Below are 14,125 nucleotides of genomic sequence, written 5' to 3' on the forward strand. Positions count from 1 at the left end.
GAAACATAAATGTCTTATAAATTATACGCCTTGTTATTTCTTGGGAGAGATTCAGTCTGCTGCTATTCTAACTATACCACAATCCTGCAGAGTGTGAGCTAAGGAGGAACGGATTATAGAGATTTCCAAGCGGATAAGAGCAACCAATCAATGTTACTGATTCACGCAGTCCTCCTGAAGACATACAGCAGAGGACAAAAGAAAAAGAAAACCACATGTCAAAAGAGGTAATTAGGGGGAGCAGGGCTTCAAGAAACAGGAATGCAGGGCAGGGCTAAATTCTCTAAGCTTTTTTTGAGACTGGGTTTCTCTGTGTAGCCCTGGGTGTTTTGGTACTTGCTCTATAGACCAGGCTGGCTCAGACTCTGAGATCTGCCTGCCTCTGCCTCCCGAGTTCTGGGATTAAAGGCATACACCACCATGCCTGGCTCAAATTTTCTAAGTTTTAATGTAGGCTATCACAAGACTTCCCATTTCTTGACCACCCCCCCCCCATGAGTATTATTAGTGTATGTATTGTGCCACGCTTCCCCAAAGACCTTCAATCCTTGGGGAAAATGAACAAACAGACCCTCTGTTCCCCGAATGCCTGGATCTCCTAGCTCTATGACCTGGTTCTAGAAAATAGATCCAAGGTGATTGTGAAGCAAAGGTGCTCCCCACTGCCTCTTGGCCAAGTCATTCTCCTGAAAACGAGGGTGGGGTGGGGTGTGTTACAATTTACTGCGAGTAAAAACCAAAGAAATGGCCCAGAGAAGCTGAAGAGTCAGAAGCAAATTATCTTTCATCAGATCTAACCCTTTTAACGCGGTAACAACGTTGGGTTACCATTCTCTTTTTTTTTTTCCCTTTTTTCCCCATTAAACTGGAAATAGCCTCCAGAGAACTTGTTAATTCAAAAATTTTAAGATTTAATCTCAAATCTGAGAATTACATTTTGTCCTAAAGAGAGGAGAGAGCCTTCTATCTGTGAAGAGCTGTTAATTTAATATTGCTTCCATTTTATTAAGTGTCTGCCAGGGACAGAACACGGACGTATGTAATAAGAAATACAAACCGAAGCACAGTGGTTTCACTATTTACTATATGGCTGAAACAGCTTAGTCTTCACGGAGCTGATTGCCTGGTCGAGGGGGCAGTCTGTACAAACTGATGAATGGGGTGACAATCTCAAGCTTCATATGACTGGGTCAGGGGAAGGTCACGCCCACTGCAAGCGGGACTCTGAAGGACAGGTGGCTTAAGTGTGTCAGCTAATCTTGGTTGGCAACTTGACTAGCTCTGCAGGCAACTAAAAAGGCAAGCTGTGAGGCGAGGCCCAGCTGGGAAGAATTTTCCTCATAAGACTGTGGGTGGTAACTTTCCTTGGGGCAGGCTGGATTTAAAACAAACAAACAAACAAACAAACAAACAAACAGACAAGCTTTTCTTTGGCTTGTTTGCTTGTTCTTTTACTGGCAAGTTCATCTGCTCTGTCACTGCCACCGCCGGTGCTGGTGTTATATTCCTTCCCTAATATCAGACCCCAGGTTCTTTGGGCTTCTAATCGAGACTGGAGGCGAGTGGTTCTCCAGGTCTTCGGTAATCAGGTTCAGACCGTTGGGGCACCCAAAATCATGAGCTCAACAGCTACCGGGTTCTCGGCTATTCCAGTGTGAAGACAGCCATTGCTGGACCAAGCAGACTATTTTGTGCGAGTCAGTCTATAACCTCTCGATACATATCCATCCTATTGGTTCTGGTTTTTCAGAGAACCGTGACCAGTACAACAAGATACCTGAGTTAGGATAAACGTCACAATTTCAAAAACAAGGTGGAGATGGGCATGTGCTCAGATGCGCTTGCTAGAGAAGAAATTTTGAAATCTGATAATGTAGGTTTGAATCCTGGCCATGTTAGAGGCTGAGGGACCTTCTAGAAGAGACCAAAACCTTGGACATAAAACTCATCTGGAAAATGGGGATGGCCACATGACCACTGATCTACTGTGAGGGCTCAACTCAGTGGCCATGCTCCAAATGAATGCAAGACATCACTGGGATTACTGGGAGCGTAATGGAAAGTAAGACTGGAAAGGGAAGACAGTACACCCACATTAAAGAATACGCTATTTACACCTGTATGGTTGGGGTTTTTGATGTACAGATACTTTCCCCTTTCTTCTATCAAGGAGCATTATTATACTTTTCCTTGAGATGCATATATTTACTATTATGCATGCTGTTTCTGGCATAGTTTAAAAAACAGAGGCTTTAAGAATTGTATAATGGTATAATTATATAAATGGCTCTCAATGCAGAAAGGTTCCTGTGTTCATCGTCCTCCCTCGGCCACCATCTTCCCCACCCCTGCTCCCCACTTCTCTGTATCAGAGGGAAAAAAAACCCTCAAGATGACTAGGAAAGAGTCCCCACAGGCAGGTGCCCGCTGACGGCTGAGAGGGTGTGGGGGCAAGTCACAGCGCATCCAGTCTTGTGGATGAAGGTGAGATTTGAGGGAGAGTAGGTCTCTAGTAAATATCACGGTTGCTTTTTAGCTGGACTACTGTGTCCTACAGCGACACGTACACCCTCCGTTGCAAAGGACAGCTACGGCTAAATGGAGACCTGTTAAAAGTTCAGGCAGGCTAAAAGTAAAATGGAATGATTGCTTGAGGAGTTTTCAAGTGCACAGTCCAGGAAGCCTGGAGATGAAGAAGAGAATGGGGAAATGGCTGCGACAGCCCAGGTACGATGCAGAGAGGGGTTAGACAAGAAAGCTTAATAAAATGCTATTATTTATAATTCCATATAGTTGCTTCTTTCCCGGGGTGCATAATCATAGCAGTTAATAACCCTTAAGCAGGAAGGTCTATTTTTCACAAACCAGTTCAGTACTATAAAATACTATAAGGAAATATCAAAATTGACTTTTCATCTAGGAACACTTGGGTCATAGGCCTTGCCCCATTCACATAACATCACTTTTTTTTTTCCAAGACAGGGTTTCATCTGTGTAGCTTTTGCTGTCCTGGACTCACTTTGTAGACCAGGCTGGCCTCAAACTCAAGCCATCCGCCTGCCTCTGCCTCTGGAGTGCTGGGATTAAAGGCGTGCGCCATCACGCCTGGCCGTAACATCATTTTATAACCACTGCACACTCACCAAAGCAAAATTAGACTAGATGATTAAAAGAAAAGAGGGTAAGACCATCTCTACTCTGAAGACGTTTTTGCTTCTTATTTAGACAGGCATGTTGCTTTATGCAGAGACACTTTAAAATACTTGATAGCATAAAGGAACTTCTGCTCAGAACCCTGTGTTTGCGTTGTGAATTCACACCGACGAAAGGTTCAGGTGGCCGGGGCAGTGGGATTAGTCTCTCTGAGCACAGAGGTCGTTCTGCCCTATGTTGTTTGTATTAAACTTCAAACCAACTCAGCCAGGCTGAGACGTTGAGAGAGGGAAACTAAGGTTCAGAGAAGTAGTGTGTGCTCAAAGGAAAAGATGGCGTCATGATTCAAGTTTCCAAATCATGTCTTTCATATCATCAGCAGAAATCATTTTTGTAATTAAACAAAAAATACTTTTTAATTAAAATGAAAATACTGTTTTAAATGACCACTTAAACCTATTCACCTACTTCATGTAAGATGCTTTACCTCATTCAACCCATACCACAGAATCTATAAAGCTCACAAGTATAGGACATAAGGTTATAATTAATTTTTTTTTGATTGGAGAAAAAAAAAAGTCTCACAGTGTCTCTCTGGCTGGTCTAGAACTCAGAGATCTGCCTGTCTCTGTGTCCTGAGTGCTGGGATTAAAGGTGTGATCTATCTATTTTTGTTCCAAATAATCAGTTTAATAGGAATAGTTTTTTGGTTAAAAAGAAGCTAATCATTCTTTCTTATAATTCACAATAAATGGTTAATAAATTTACATTCTGATTGACTACCACATAAAGTGCGTGTGTGTATGTATGTAGTGCTGGGGATTGAACCTACGACCTTGCACAAGATGGGCCCTTAAGTGCTCCACCACTGAGGCATATAACTCAGGTCTCATTTGGCTTTGACTTTTGGGACTTTTTGTGTAAGTTGCCCTGGCAATTCTCTGCAGCCTAGGCAGGCCTTGCTCTGCTACAGATCCTCTGGACTCAGCTTGCAGAGCGGCTGGGGTTGCTGGCATGCAGCATTGGGCAACTTTCATGACGCTGAAGACAGCAGCTGCCTTTCCTCCACTAAAATCCGCTATGTACACACCCTACTAAATGTGGCTGTGGCTCACACTTGGACTCACCTGTTGAGGTAATACACGCCTAACATTGTTATTAACAATCACCTCTCCTGTAGTGTTTGAAGCTTATTCAGGCAATTCTGTCTATTTTTTTGGTGACAGTCTCATGTGATGCTGATGGAAGTAAATGCTAGCAAGTGTATGAGTGCACCTGTGCTTTGGAAGCTGTTGGCCATAAGCTGGCATTGACCCCCAACTTGTTTTCCCTAATACTTCATCTTTGCCCAAGGATATCAGCTCTGAGAACAGCAATGGAGTTCTGGTCTCTCAGATTTAAGGTTTCACTGTCTCTCAATACGTGGGTAGTTTTGCTTTCTTGTTTTCTCTGTTTGTTGATTTTAAGGGGTCAAATCCTTTTCACTGAAATAATGAGAGCCCACTGTGACGCAAGTTAGTGGTTCAACTTACTCACTTAGTGCTAGAGCTCACTTAACAGGTGCCTCTTCTCAGAAAGAGGGTTCTTTTTCATGTAAACAAAAGGAAAACGAAAACAAAACAAAACAAAACAAAAACCCCCAAGGTTGATGGAATGTACCTGACTGAAGAGTAGTTGATGTAAAGACGTTTCTGTATCCAAAATGCAAAGGGCCCGTTATGTCATCATGTTATAGGATCTAGGAAGCCAGGTGCTGGTCTTTTAGACCAGGGCTAGTCCATTAACTGCAGTCATGAGGCCAGGGAACTATGAGATGCACTTTTGGCATTTGTCTTCATTTTCTGGGACATAAGTCATAAGACCCTTAGAAGCTATGAAGTGACAGTGTCTTTATATGGGGTCTTGAGTGGTCAGAGGAGGCTTTAAGGATGGCCTAACCAGCCCAGGGTTAGAGCTCAGGTCTCCAGTCTCACACCGCCAGGGTGGAGCTGATAACATCTGGCCACTGGTTTAATCAGTCATGCCTATGTTATGAGACCTCCATAATAACCCAAAATGAAGGGTTCAGGGAGCTTCTGGACATTTGGTCACCCAGAGGCTCTAAGAAGAGACTGTGCCTGTCCCCTCCCCTTGACCTATGCATCACTCCATTGTGCCCTCTGTGATACCCTTTCCGACAGGCTGGTAAATGTGTTTTTCTGAGTCCTGTGAGTCAGGCTAGCAAATCAGTCCAACCAAGGGAGGGTATTGGGAGAAACTCAAATGTGTAGATGACTGGACAGAGGCACAGGCAAAGAATCTTGGATTTGCAGTTGTCTTGGGATTGAGAGGGACAGTCTTGGACACTGAGCTTTGATGAGGTCGGCTTCTCCCTCCTCGAAGCCAGAACAGACTATGAGTAGTAGACTTGGGGCTTGTGTCATTTGTACAACTGCTTGCCAGCTCAGCGTGGGGAGGAACCCTCACACCTTGGCGGTCACTGTGCATTGTTCCGCTCTGAGAATATCAGTAAGACTAGTCAGCCAGGAAAGGGGTCATTTCAGAGAACTGAGTTCTAGAACTCCAGCAACCTTCCTGTGTACACTTACAGTAGGATGGCTCACACCCCCGACACCTTGCGCACCAAGCTGTATTATGACATAAAGCTTCCCTATGTTGAACAAAGGCAATGTTTAGGTATTTTGGTTCACGATGCCCCCTTTATTCAAGACACAGTAAGGCCAAGTCTTTCTGGGTCTTATAGGTTCCTCCACAAAGGCTAAAGCAAGGTTCAGAATGGAGTGCTGGGGGCTATTGGCATATTTTGACACCAGATAGATCAACAACAGAGGGCACTAATTTGTTCTCAGGCACTGTCCAAGAATGCTTTTTGGCTTCGGACTGACACAGAGAAAAGGCAATAAATAAAAAACACAGCAATGTCTTATTTATTCCAATTGTCAAACTCAGGGTAAAGTTCTGTCTCCATATAGACCACGAATTCAGAACATAGAAGCTGTGACAAAATCCAGATTAACTATCAGAACTGGAAAACACATTAGGCTTTTTTTTTTTTTTTTTTTTTTTACTGACAGAGTAAATTTGATTTTAATGAATACAAGCTTTGTCAGTTAAATTACAGAGTAGATATTTCCCATAAATTAAATGGGCTAATAAATAGATATATTTAAAGCAGATAATGAGATGAAAGCACTCAAAAATATTATAATAGCAAAGGTGAATTAAAGTGGACAATGGTTTGCTCTTTTTCACTGCATGGTAAGTATACCACATTAAGAGGATGTGGTGCAGTAGAAAAAAAAGAAGAGACGCAACTCAGCCTGTTTTGCTAAGGCCTGGTCAAGCCTTTGATGGCGTGCTATGCATTATTAGCAGAGAACTGATGCTAAGAACTGTAACATATCTGTTACCAAGAAGGAAGCTGCCCATTTGCTTTCAATGAACTAAGAGAAATGTGTTGGAAGTACCACCTTGCAGGGGCTTTCGCATACTTCTGGTAAGCATGCCTGTAATGTGATTTTTGATATACAACAAAATTCCAGAATAATTGACACCCTCCCATCCTCATCCCTTTATTTTGTAGCAATATCTCTCATGCTGCATTTCCTTAAGAAAGAAAGCCAGGCATAGAACCAATACAGAGCTTCGCCTTATTCTTTAATATTTGTGTATCAATATGTAAGCTGTTCAAAAAGCCCTCACTCTTTCACTCAATTACTTCTGATTCCTATTCTTCTTCATGCTAATCACCCAAACATTTAACACACTTATAAAATAACCACATCATATTCTGAGGAATGTGTTCAAGTAATAATTGTAATCACATCTTTATATAGAGGAAAAGATTTAAAACAGAACCCATCACATGACATTGAGAACTTAAATGTACCTGGATTGTGTATAGATTTTGTTTTAAAAGGTTATAAGTACAATACAATCTGAAAGTCTTTTATAAGCCTTCTAGATTCTTCTATGAAACAGGAGTCTGGTCTCTAAGTACCTGTTAACTTTGATTTGCTTCAGGTTATTTTGTTTTGTTTTGTTTTGTTTTTTAATTAAAACCTTAGGATGTGGCTCTTCTAGCAGGGAGACCTAGAGCAGGCCTCTTGATAAAATTCAGCAGTGTGCCGATGGAAGAACATTACTGAGCTTTTTGCATCAGAGTAGTTGCTTAGGTCAGGGCACTATTTTTGCCTAAGCTGCTCCTCTGCATGTCAGGGTGAGCTTTAGGGCTGTAAACAGCCTTTGGAAACCCATGCTGTTGTGCTTCAAGTCAGCATACCTCTGCAGTTTGTCCAAGTACTTACTATTTCTGGTAGTGTTTTTCAAATGTTCTTTTACAACTGTAAACATCCTAGGAAGCGAGCAAGCGACTGGCACTATTTGATCAGCTTGTAAATACTTGCAGAGCCCTTGTCTGAAGCTCTTGGGGCTCTCAGAGAAAAGCTTGGACACAGAACTCTTTCATCTTATCCCGAATTCCAGAGAACTCTGGCTTCAGAGGAAATAAAAGGAAGGGCAGCCTCGGCTCTCTCGGGCCCTTCACTAAGATCATTATGTCTGCAGGCCCCTAGAGCCTGAACTTGGAAACGATCATAGGAAATACAGAATTGTGTGCACAGCAAATGCAAGGTTGTGTGCGCAGGAAACACAAGGTGGTCTGCTAAGAGGAAAAGAAGGAAAAATGGGAGGACACACAGAGTAGCTTGGACTTATGTAAACCCAAGGCTTCTGGGTTACAAATCGAACCAATGACAGCCTTCACATGGAGAATGAGATGCCTCAAGTCTTCAAATGCAACAGAGCACCAACCACCTTGAAGACCATGCCTGAATGAGGGGGTTACTGGCTGCCTTTTTATTCGCTAACTGCAAGTTCTTTCTTCAACAGTCTTTTTTTTCCCCCTTTGTAATGAGGCCTATAATTTATTTGAAATCACATTTTAAAACAGTATAGTTAAAACAAATAATTTTTAACCAATCTCAAATCACAGTAACATACACATATCTTTTTATTTTGCTAATCTCTATATTCCGCTTTAAAAATTTCCACAATCAACAGGAAAAATCATCAACCGTCTTAATGTCTAAAAACAGTTGTCAGTGCGGGAAAACAGAAAGAGACTGTGTACTCCTCACCTTATAGGTTTCCTAGCTTACAGGAAAACATTACCACAGTTGTATTTTAAAGAAAACCTTTAAAGAGCACTTTGACCTCTGAAGAACATCCCATAGATGTTAGCCAATTAGGACAAGTCAGAGTATTTAAAACCATGTAGGTAATGATGCAGTTTGGTATGCAGTTGAAATTTATTTTATGATACTGAAAAGTCAACCAAGGTTATGAAATACTAAACAGTTCCTCATATATACCACAAATTTGCCCTCAATATAGGATGTGAGAAAATTAGACTATAGTGATTAAAGTGAAAAAGAAAAAAAAAAGAGATGGAAAAGAAAGTGCAAGTGTCAAAGTGTAGCTACAACTGCTAAGGAGGGCAAATAATAATATTCACTTTAGGTCCCATAGAGGCACTAATAATTGAGATGACAGGAGGCGAGCTTAGGCATCTACAGACAACCAACAGCCCACATTTCAATTCTATGTCCTAACTTCAGGTGCATACATAGTCCAGACTTTGCAGATCTCTGGGAGAACATACTTGTTTATACCATGCCATGACCTGACATGCAGATACAGAGTATTCTATTACAATCCACATAGAATGAAACATAGGTGCTTTGAACTAGTTTAATGGACAAAAATCAATACAGCTTCTAACTAAGGAATAGTATACATCACAATAACGCTAATGCTATAAATAATATTGAATGGAGCTCGTGTTCTAGCAGTGTTAGTGTCATCTCGTCAATGCGTGGGCGGTCAGTAACCTGATGTAAAGTTCAGTTCTCTGAAGCTGTCTCATGCATGAGGAAATTGTTACACAGTCATATAAATTTTAAGCGCCAACTGTAATTTGATTTAAATAGGAGACTCTCTTAAGTGTGTATTTATACACACAGGCTTCCAAGTCCTACTCCCATAAAAGGAAAGGCTTGTGTTTGCTCCCTTGGTTTTTATTGGAGGAGCCGGTTGCCATGGTTACAGGGGGCGGTCACACTGAGAGTGGTGACCAATCACTGTCAACCTGCTTGGGTTCAGAGTCACCTGTGAGAGGTGTCCCCTGGCAGAGCTGTGAGGATGCTTCTGGAGAGGATCAAGTTAAGGAAGCTCTACCCTCAGTGGGCAGCAGCATCCTATGTAGGAATTCTGGGTGGGGTAAAAGGAGGCAATGGAGAAAGCAAGGAGAACACTGACATCCCTACAAGCAGAAGCCAAAATGGATCCTTCCACCGCAACGGTGCTCATGCCAGGAATGGCAAGTCACTCATACACTAGCCAGCCTTGGTGGCTCTTCACTGTAGTCTCAGATCATCTCAGATTCGCCTGTATTGAAGTTCAGCATTCATTCATCCCATTGCTTCTTTTTCAGACAGATGTCAACAAAATGTGAAGTCCCGCCATATCTCGCCTACTTTTCCCTATTGTGAATTTCTAACTCACTGTAATTCTTTGCTTGATTTCCATCCTGCCTAACAATCCAGGTGCTTTGGAAATAAGTGTCTGGGTCAGTCTTGCGTGTCTTTTCTCTCCCCTAAACTGTTATTCACTCCAGTGGCTTGGTTAGTGTATACCATATAATATATGCTCAAAAAAAAAAATCAGAAATAAATGAGCCCTATGCATTCAAAGAAAAACTAAGTATAAGATTCTTTTCATAAACTCCAATCCTCCAAGTAACCAAACATATAAATAATTAAAGGATTTCTACTGCAGTTTGAGAAGATATAATTGATACTAATTTCAGGATCTATGCTTTAAGGGAATTTTACTGTAAATTACAAATGCATAGTTGGGTTAAAGGAAAAAAAAACTCAAACCAAAAATTAGTGACATGTGTCACAGATTGGTTTCCTATACCATTATCAGATGCAAAGCAAAGTCATACTCCATCAAGAAGTGAGAAGGCAGACAAGGCAATTTGTCTAATGGCCAACAAGTGACAGACTTTACTTAATTTCTTTATGTCACCAATATTTGCATTGCATATACGTTAGACAAGATACTGCCCTGACTCTTTCTATACTTAACCTGTTCTTTTCATTTTTTTTCCACTCAACATACAGTACTTGTGGAGGATTTTGGTCAGACACTGGTGAAAAGAACTATTCTAGGGTAAGGACTGTGCTAATAGCTCACGAGTGGCAAGAAGACAATAACCTTTGCCTTACATTTTAGCAAGGAAAGTGTAATAATGGTAAATATCTTAATGTTTTTCATCAACGTACTATGCATTACACATTGCTTACAGCACTACTGAGAACTACTTTTGGCAAGAAAATGTAGAAAAAAAGCAACTAGAGGGATTGCCCTAGGTAATGACGCTAGTAATATTAGTATTGCAGTGATTAGTAATGACACAAACCATCACAAGGTGGATACGAAGCAGGTGGTTTGGCTGCAGAATGCACAGACATCATCTCTCTACTGTATCACGTCTGCACTAAAAGTATGGTGAGCAGCCAGACTGTGGAGAGACTTTTAAGTCACCTACAGCACGCAGAGAGACTCTAGGTGACTGAAGGGGGTCGGATGAGATACTGCTATCTTGTTTGTCTCTGAAGAATTGATGAAGCAAGAGTAGAGACACCATAAGCGAGGGGCTGCTGTAGACCAGGTGAAAGATGAGAGAATCCACAAGACAGGGAGTTAGAGCTGTTGGGGCTTGCCAATGGGTTCACCAGAAGATATAAGAAAACAGGCTTCATACAGAACTCGCACTACACTTCTCAACCAGGTAACAAGGTGTTATTTCCTGATAGGGAAACCTTTGAACGAGACGCAAATTTGGAAAGAAAGACACGAGACAGTTGTGTTCTCCAAAGATGGACACAGTCTCTATTCCACACGCTCTTGTACAGTGTGTATCTCCCTTATATACATAATTAAGAAGGGGGACTTTCTGTCACGCCTCCATTCAGTACAAAGAGAAGCTCTTTGGATGAGGTGTGGTGTGAGGTTTAGAATGTAGTTAAGGGACTATGCTGACGTAGCAAAGTGGCAGCAGCAGGCTCTCTTCTGCTGTCTGTGCCCTCACTAGCTCTGGATAGTTGGCTAGGTTTCTTGTAGTAGGCATGATTTCCCTCCTGCTGAGTAGGCTTTAAGTCCAGTTAAGATGGCTGCTGGTTGCTGCCGTGGTACGAGTGCCACTATTGCACCTCTAGGATATCTTCATGCTGCTCCATGTGTGGCTCATTGGCCTCACAACTGGACAGGACTAGTGCTGCCCTCCCGTGGAAGCTTGCGCAGTACTTTCTGGTCGTATGATGAAAACTAGACTGGCAGAAAAAGGAGGCTTTCAGGTTAGACGTGGCTCAAAGTAACCGGGGACCTTTATCCTAATTGTGCAGTGACTTACGGTCAATCCCTTAGAGACCCCCCGTGGGCAATAGCAACAGCCTTCAAATGGAGGTTACTCATGATGGTGGGGTTTTGTTAGCTAGTCTACGGCTGGTTTCGGGGAACATTGTCAGCCCAAGTGGTATAACAATGCATATAGCATATGCATATATACACACTTATATGTATTATACAGGAAAACAGCAATTCACACAATGCAATTGGACTGTGGTGGGGCCCAGCTCTAACAGGTACATCTTCAATACAGCTTCTGTACCTAATTCTCACAGAAGATCTCAGGAGAGGGGGCGTGAGTGCCAGGGGACCTCCAAGAGGCCATGTATCCTGGAAATGGCTGCACACACAAGACAGGAAACAATGGCAGTAGCAGCAGACACACATGGAAGGGGGAAATGTCCAGGAGTCCCACCCCTAGACAGAGAACTACAGGCAACTAATAATTGCTGAGAAAGAGAAAGAATTAGCTTCTTCCAGGGAAGAGACCCCCAACTGCTTATCTTATACAAAGCGGTCAGTCCTGAAATCATACACACACAGACAGCAAAAATGGACTTAGAAGGATATACACACATACATGTATACATCGATATGCACATGTACATCTATGTAACAATAATCAAAGAAAAAAAGGCCATCAATTTGAGACGGAGAAGGGGGAAACATGGGAAAGATAGGAGGGGAGGGACATGGGAGGGGTCAGAGGGAGGAAAAATGATATAATTATAGTTTAAATATATATAAATATATATTTATATATATATAAAAAACAGCAGCAGTAGCAGCAGCAGCAGCAATGCTGTTTAGGAAAAGGGAAATCAGATAAAAAAAATCTAAGTTGCTTCACTTAAAAAAAGAGAAAGGAAGCTTGATTCTTGCTTGACTTAAAACAAAGCTTGAAGTTCCCTTAAAACAACTGGAAGCTTAAGACTCCTTCTTGTGAAGCTTGGACGATCTCAGTTGAAACACTTTTGTGGTGGTGGTGGTGGGGATTGAACCAGGGTCACATATACCCTGGGCAAGCACTCTGCCACTCAGTGAGATCACTTGACTTCCTAATGTGGTAGAATGTCTGATGCTAAGTCAGAAGAAGCCCTGGGCTTCTGGGAAGGTCAGTGAGGATGAGCCCCCTTGGGCTCTTCTTCCTTAGACTGAGCTACTACATTCTGAGAAACCTAAGCCACATGGAAGGGCTGTGTTCCGACAGTCCTTCCCACAGCCGCAGCATAGCTGAGCATAAGTAAACATGTAACATCAGCTGCTAGCCAGTTGAGTGAGCAATCCTGGACTCCCAGCCTAATGGAGCCTTCAGGCAGCCCCGGACATCTGGAGGCAATTGCATGAGAAGTCCTAGCCAAAAAATATACGAGCTGCCTAGACAACCGGCAGGATTGCAAGGGATGAAAAGTGGTTTCTGTAAACTAGTGAACTTTGGTATGGTTTCTTAGGCAGCACTAGAAAACCAAAGTAGGCGATGCGCTCAGATTTTTAACACTTGGAACTTGCTGGGCTAAGAAGACGCTCAGGTGGAAATGTTCCAAAAGAAGCCCCGATTGGTTTCATGTGGTCGATGTCTGGAGCTGAGGAATGCAACGTAGCATGCGCTTACTGACAGAGTAACTAAAGACCAGTGCAGGCAAGATCAAGTGTAAGTATGCTGTGACAGACCAGGGTCCTGAGGTACTGTGCTGTTTGGTGACCAGGTGAAAGGGGATGAGCTAGATAAACAAACAGATGTTGCTACTGGAAAATGGGATAAATACCTGGCCATGGTGGTACAGTCCATTCCAAGGGCACGAATATGTCAAGTAACACAGAGATCTCAAGTAACATGAGAAGAGGAGAGGAACATTCGCTGGTGCCATTGGCAACAGCTGGATGACCTGCACATCATGAGCTCAACGAGTGATGGTGACAGAGGGTAGCCGTGTGAAAGAAATATTGCAGAGACAAGACCGTCAGAGATGCACGAGAAAGGTAAGGCATGGTATACAGGGGACTTACACACGGCGGTTCAGAAGCTGCCTGTAAGGAAAGGAGACTGGAGGAGAAAGAAAATAATGACGTCAAAGGCTTTCATTTTTCATGCAATATAAGGAACAAGGGAACGCTCATATGCTGGCCGGAGGGTACCAGCATACTGGGGAGCTTTTTCAAAAAGATTTATTTTCATTGTTACTTTTCAACTATGCACACGTGTGTGAGTCTGTGTGTGCCTATGTGTCCGTAAGCCTAGTTGGCCTCACAGGCCGGAGGCATCTTATCCCCTGGAGCTAGAGTTACATACAACTGGTTGTGAGCTGTCTGTTATGGGTGCCAGGAATGGCACTTGGGACAGGATGGCTGCGAGGGCCAATACAGGCTCTTAACCACTGAGCCATCTCTCCACCCCCATCCCTGGAGAGATTTTAAACACACAGAGTAGGATCAAGAGGCGTTAAAGAACAAATGCTCTTGAACGTCAGGGAAATGGTGAACGGATGGGGTCCCAAGT

The 14,125-nt window shown here is 42.6% G+C and overlaps 1 protein-coding gene across 18 annotated transcripts in view; it reads right to left on the reverse strand.

Annotated features, from left to right (window-relative positions):
- Window positions 1–14,125, reverse strand: part of TENM3 (teneurin transmembrane protein 3) — a 2,605,219-nt gene that overhangs the window by 120,325 nt on the left and 2,470,769 nt on the right. The gene's annotated exons all lie outside the window — the stretch shown is intronic.

Source organism: Acomys minous (genome assembly GCF_964271855.1).
Source record: "Acomys minous genome assembly, chromosome: 15".
In the NCBI taxonomy this organism is placed as follows: domain Eukaryota; kingdom Metazoa; phylum Chordata; class Mammalia; order Rodentia; family Muridae; genus Acomys; species Acomys minous.